Below are 6,923 nucleotides of genomic sequence, written 5' to 3'. Positions count from 1 at the left end.
TTTTTTTTTTTTTTTTTTTTTTTTTTTTTTTTTTTTTTCAAGAGAGTTTTGCCAAGTACACAAACTTCTGTTGACATCTTGCCCCTTGCCCAGCAGTAAATTGCCAACATAAAATAAACTCAGTGTCATCTTTGGGAAATTTTGTTTGTTTGTTTGGAGTGTTTTCTTTTTCTATTAGATATTTTATTCATTTACATTTCAAATGCTATCCCCTTAGCTGGTTTCCTCTCCAAAAATCCCCGATACTCCCCCTCACCCTGCTCCCCAACTTACCCACTCTAGCTTCCTGGCCCTAGCATTTCCTTCTACTGGGGCATATAATTTTGTCTTATTATACTTCATGATTTTTATTTTTATTTTTTCTCTGTTTTCTTACACTGAGACTTGTATTTACATAGTTTGGTTGAAATAGGATTTTATGGAATTTCTGTATTTGCCACTGTTGTGTCTCTATATCTTCATGTATTTGTTGTGATTTCTCTTTGGTTCTTTTCTATTCTTGATGTATTTGTTTTGTATCAGTCAGTTTTGCTTGCTTTTAATTTATTTTTTAGATGACTGTTTATTTTCTAATGAAAGAAAGCAAGAACAGATGCTGATTTATGAGGTAGATGGAAAGATGGGGAGGATCTGGAAGAATAAAGGGAATGTGAACCAGAATCAGAATTTATGCTATGAAAAACATCTGTATTCAATGAGTAAAAGGAAACGATCAGTGTTATAATCTTGCACTGAATGCTGCTAATGTGATAGGCAGAATTGACAGGTAATAATTCAAAACACACATAGAAGGAACTACAGAAAGAAAGTTTGGAGCTGAGATGAAAGGATGCACCATCCAGAGACTGTCCCACCCAGGGGTCCATTCCAAAATCAGCCACCAAAGGCAGACAGTATTGCAAATGCCAGCAAGATTTTGCTGAAAGGATCCCTGATATAGCTGTCTCTTGTGAGGCTATGCCAGTGCCTGGCAAACACAGAAGTGGATGCTCACAGTAAGCTATTGGATGGAACACAGGTCCCCCAATGGAGGAGCTAGAGAAANTACCCAAGGAGCTGAAGGGGACTGCAACCCTATAGGTGGAACAACAATATGAAATAACCAGTACCCCAAGAGCTCATGTCTCTAGCTGCATATGTAGCAGAAGATGGCCTAGTCAGCCATCTTTGGGAAGAGAGGCCCCTTGGTCTTGCAAACTTTATATGCCCCAATATAGGGGAATACCAGGGCCAAGAAGTGGGAGTAGGTGGGTAGGAGAGCAGGGTGGGGAGGAGAGGGCATAGGAGACTTTCAGGATAGCATTTGAAATGTAAATGAAGTAAATACCTAATAAAAATTGGAAAAAATAATTCAATGCATAAAATTACAATTCTGTCTTTTATGCTTGTCCATGTATCTTTTCTGGTTTTATCCTTTGGAACAAAAACAAAAATATTCATTGTCTTTCATTTGACAGCCTTCAACACAATCTACACTTTGATATCAGGATCATTGATTCTCAGACAACTTCACAGTAGATAGTAGGACAGTATGTCAAGTAATCAGATGTATTTATTGGTGCATTGAATGATAATGAACTTCATCTCTGTGAGAAGACTGAGCTGTGATGGAGCCCCTCCCAACTTTTGTATCTTCTCTTTGAACTTATGTAGAGGCCATGGAGGAATACTGAGTACTGGCTTGCTCCCTCACGTCTTGCATATCCAGCTTTCTTTGAGCTCCCAGGATAACCTGCCCAGAGGTTTTACCACATACAATGGGCTGGGATCTCCCAGTCAATTACTAATTTTGAAACTGCACTATAAACATGCCTACAGACTAGTCTAATAGAGGAATTTTGTCAGTTTATAATTCCTTGTCCCAAATGATTCTATGTTGTGTCAAGGTAACATAAACCAGCTAAGGATATCATTTTACAATTAAATTAAAATGCATAATTTCCAGCTTTGCTCTTACATCAATTTTTTTTCATAACATTTTAACATTGCTGCAGAAAAAGTAGGAAGAAACTAGGACTCTTTCTCTCCATGGACTGATGAATATGTAAACAAATTCATTTTTTCTTTATTTATTTCTGAACCTTAACTTATTTTACTAAACAGGGAAAGCAAGCAGAAACTCCTAAACAGTTTTAACAAGTCATCCAGGGAAGGAAACTCATATACCATTTTCTGAATCCTGGGATGCTAGAGAACTCTAATACTAGAAGATATTGCTTGGTTCTTTTTTCAATGAGTAGCCAATGACTATAAAACAATGTTGATCCATTAACTAAAGAAAAAAAGCTTCATTTTGACTCGGTTTGCATTTTTAAATTGTTGTCTAGGTGCTTAGTTTTAAGAATTAGGGAGTTTCTATTACAATCTCATGGTCCAATTCAGGATCTGTTTTGTTGTCTTGAATAAAAATTTTAAAGACGATAGCTATGTCATGTCTGCTATTATGAAAGTTCAGTTGACTCATATAATTAATTGTCTGGTTATGTGATAGCAAACTTTACATTTTTGTACTTAATATAGCCATCATTTCTATGAGCAGCCTGTCCATTAGAATATCTGTTGATATTAGGGATTAATTTATATAGTTGTCTACATCTTTAGTTGTCATGACAAGGCTTAAAATTTGATGGCTGAAACAGTGGACATAATTTTATCTAAAAACGCATATCTTGAATTCTGAAGTGATAAATGCTACCTCTAGTTTAATCTTGGAGATATTGGGTTTTTAATATATTGTCATAAATGCTTGGTTATCATGAGTATTGGTCTAATACATAACCACTTCAGAACATACCTCATGACTGTTTTAAAGAGAATTGTAGCAGATCAGGCAAAAAGTATAGATAAATATTATCTTGAGTTGTAGGATATTATCACCTGAAAAGGCTGTCAGTAAGTTAAAGTACTCTATTTTATTCAGAACACATTTTTTATTTTTAAATGGCAAAATGGAATTCATATATAGACATCTTAATGTTGATAATTATTTTAAACCATTTGTGTGTGTGTGTGTGTGTGTGTGTGTGTGTACATACAACTTGATGGTCTTAATATGATGCTTTCTGTAAATCATCAATGTTATCCTAAAATATAGAATATGACTGAAATTTCTAGACTGATTATGTTTGAATGAGATGGCCTCATAGGCTCGTATATTTGAATGTTTATTCATGAGGGAGTGAAACTTTTTGAAAAAATGAGAAGGATGAGGAGGTAAGGCCTTGTTGGAGAAGGTATTACTGAGTTGGAAAACGTGTCTCTATCAGGGGTGGGATTTCAGGTTTCAATAGCTCATATGAGGCACAGTCTCTCACTGTCTCTGTCTGTTTCCCTCTCCCCTTCCCTCCCCCTCTCTCCCCCTCCCTTCCTCTTCTTTCTCATTTTCTAGTTCTCTCCCTGTAAATTAGAACGTACCTGTCATCTACTAGTATAGTGTTATGAGTGAGACCATGATCTGATCCTGACATGCCCTCATGATAATGATGATGGATAAAAGAAAAAAGAAAAAGGAAAAACCCAGCAACAACAATGGCAAAAATAAACCTAACTCTGAAATTTTATGCAATAGCCTTAAATATACCAATGAAATGGTTTACTTGTTAATAGTTTTCTTGATCATGGTATCTCTTCAGAGCAATATAGCAATGACTAAGACAGACATTGGCAAAAGGATCTAGAATATTGATGTGACAGGCCTATTCTGCTCATGGCAGAATGTGTGCCTTGGCACTTTGAACTAGAAAACCAGTTGAGTACTTTTAAGTGGGGATTACTGGGCTACCCTAGTAGGAAGACAGATGACAGTGGTGCTGAGAGCAATATAATATGATGAGCCACTCAAAATTTTTGGATAGGAAGAATATTACTAAGTACCCAGGAGATCATTCTTGTGATGTATTTGTCAAGGAATGTGGCTTCTTTTGCCTGTTTCCTAAAAATCAGTCTAAGGCTAAATTGAAGAGTTTTTAGATTAATGACATTGGCAAAGAAACTTTCAAGACAACCCAATATTTTGGTTGTGCCGTGTGGTTTTAATAATCACTCTTATGCATATCTATAATGAAAAAATGTAAGTTGGGAAAAGAAAAATACCAAATGTACAGTTTGAAGAGAAAAGGAACATCAGGAAGTATAGTAGGGAGAAGTACAGTGCTCAAAGAGATAAAAAGTTTAATTAAAAGCCTGATGCTAGGGCTGGAGAGATGGCTCAGTGGTTAAGAGCACTGACTACTTTTCCAGAATTACTGAGTTCAATTCCCAGCAACCACATGGTGGCTCACAACCATCTGTAATGGGGCCTAATGCCCTTTTCTGGTGTGTTTGAAGAGAGCAATGGTGTACTCATATACATAAAATAAATATTTTTTTTAATTTTAAAAATGATTTATTTTTTTATTTATTTAATCTGCTCTGGTGTTTCTTTTTTATTTGTTACATTTTCACTTATTTTATTAGATATTTTCTTCATTTATATTTCAAATGCTATCCCGAATGTCCCCTATACCCTTACCCCACCCTGCTCCCCTGCCCATAGTCAAAATAAATAAATTAAAAAAAAAAACTGATGCTAAAAGGAATAAAGGGAGTGGAGACTTCAAGAAACAATCTTGGGCAGTTAAGCTTCCATCTTGTTAAAACAACTAAAGGAAAGCTCATCAATGAAAGAACCCATCAACAACAGAAAGCTGATGCAAATGTGAGAAAAGGTAGGCTAAGTTTCAACACTATCACATAGCACAAGTTGGCCTCACTGGTTACATGGTTCTGGTTTCCATCAAATATACAAGAAAGAGGTAAGGAATATCCCACCAAGGCTAAGCCAGTAAGGTTAGGCATTTGCCAAGGATAGATATCTTTGAATGGAGGCCTAGAGGTCATTACATGAAGCTCTGGAGGTAAAGCTTGAATTTTGTTGCCGTCCTAAAGATGATAGATATGCCAGAGTCGTGGAATGCATGGCAAGAGTTGTAGGAGGGGGAGAGAGAGAGAGAGAGAGAGAGAGAGAGAGAGAGAGAGAGAGAGAGAGAGAGAAGCCCAAGAAAGAGAAGAGAAGCTAAAAAGTACGTTGGAGTCTGAGGAGTGTTTTAACATCAGATATGGAGATGCATATCTCAGCATCTGCTCTGATGGTTTTCATTCTGCTTTGGTCCATTATTTTCTCACTATATTCCTTTTCCTCCATTTGGAAGAGTAATGCATGTGCTGTGCCAATGTATGTTGGTAGTATGTGACATGTTCTTCGATTTTGATTTTACAGGGAGTTACAGTGAAGAGACTCCCTTGCATCTCATAAGACATTTTGGACATTAGACTTTAAACAGTGTTAAGACTGTGAAATACTATGGAGACTTGGGCATTATGATGTGGTTATAAGCCTTTGGGGCTAGGAAGTGGAATGTTGTGGTTTGAATAAGTGTAGCCTCCATAGAAATGTATTTTTGAATGCTTTAGTCACCTAAGCATTTTGAAATGTTTAATAGGATCAGAAGGATTAGGAGAAATGGCATTGCTGCAGTTAATGTGGTCAAGTTGGAGAAAGTGTGTGACTGAGAAGGAACTTTGAGAGCCTATGTCAGGAGCAGTCTCTCTCTTGACTCTGTTTCTCTCTTTCTACCTGCTGATGTGGGTCTGACATTATAATGGTCTAAAACTCTGAAACCTTAAGCAAGCCCCAATTACATATTTTCTTTTATAAAAGTTGCCTTGCTTGTAGAATCCCTTTACAACAATATAAACATGACCAAGACACCGTTCTTCATGCTGCTAAACTTTCTTTTATTTGTTTTACAATTTCTTATAAAACTTTACAGCAATCATCTGTGGATGCTCAGCTACAAATTGGAAGGAAAAGCTTTTTCCTTTGAAGAATCATGTTATTTTACTTAAAGGAACTAGAGGAAACCAGACTTCAGCTGACCATCAAAATGAGAAAGACAAGGAAAATCTTTTTTTTTTAATATTTTTAAATTTTTTACACTTCATATTCCATTCCCCGCCCCTACCATCCACCTTCCGACTGCTCCACATCCCATACTTCCCCCACCCCATCCCATCTCCAAGTGGATGCCCCCATCCCCACCCAACCTGACATCTAAACTCCCTGGGGCCTCCAGTCTCTTGGGGGTTATGTGCAACATCTCTGAGTGAACACAGACCTGGAAGTCCTCTACTCTATGTGTGTTGGGGGCCTCATATCATGTGGTGTATGTTGTCTGTTTGGTGTTCCAGCATTTGAGAGATCTCGGGGGTCCAGATTAATTGAGACTGATTGTCTTACTACAGGATTGCCCTTCTCTTCAGCTTCTTTCAGCCTTCCCTAATTCAANAACAGGTGTCAGCTGCTTCTGTCCATTGGTTGGGTGCAAATATCTGCATCTGACTCTTTCAACTGCTTGTTGGGTCTTTCAGAGGGCAGTTATGTTAAATCCCTTTTTGTGAGTACTCCACAACCTCAGTAATTGTTTCAGGTCTTGGGAACTCCCCTTGAGCAGCATCCCACTTTGGGCCTGTTGCTGGACTTTCCTTTGACAAAGAAAATCTTCCAACTTTGCAACCTATACAAAAATGAAAGGCACAAATGGCCTTGGCATAAAGACCTCCAGACATATGAAAAGGAACATTGATGCTGACAATGATTAAAAGTTAATAATAGAATCTGTCTTAAGAGCCATCCACTCTAAACCGTGCAAATCTTAACAATTAGCTAAGAAAATTGTCTTCAGCATTGTATTCCTATCTGCCAGCTAATTTTCCCCAATTTGCTGAATCCTTGCACACTTGCTGTCTACCTGCATAGTCTTTTTCTCTCTTATAGTGTTCAGTTACCCTTGCCTAGAGGATGGTGCTGCCCACAATGGGATGGATTTTCTTAAATGAATTAACAATCAAGACAGCTAATATATTGGCTGACCAATCTCCTCTAA

Source organism: Mus pahari, chromosome 4 (assembly GCF_900095145.1).
Source record: "Mus pahari chromosome 4, PAHARI_EIJ_v1.1, whole genome shotgun sequence".
Taxonomy (NCBI): domain Eukaryota; kingdom Metazoa; phylum Chordata; class Mammalia; order Rodentia; family Muridae; genus Mus; species Mus pahari.
Note: the sequence above shows the minus strand (reverse complement) of the source record.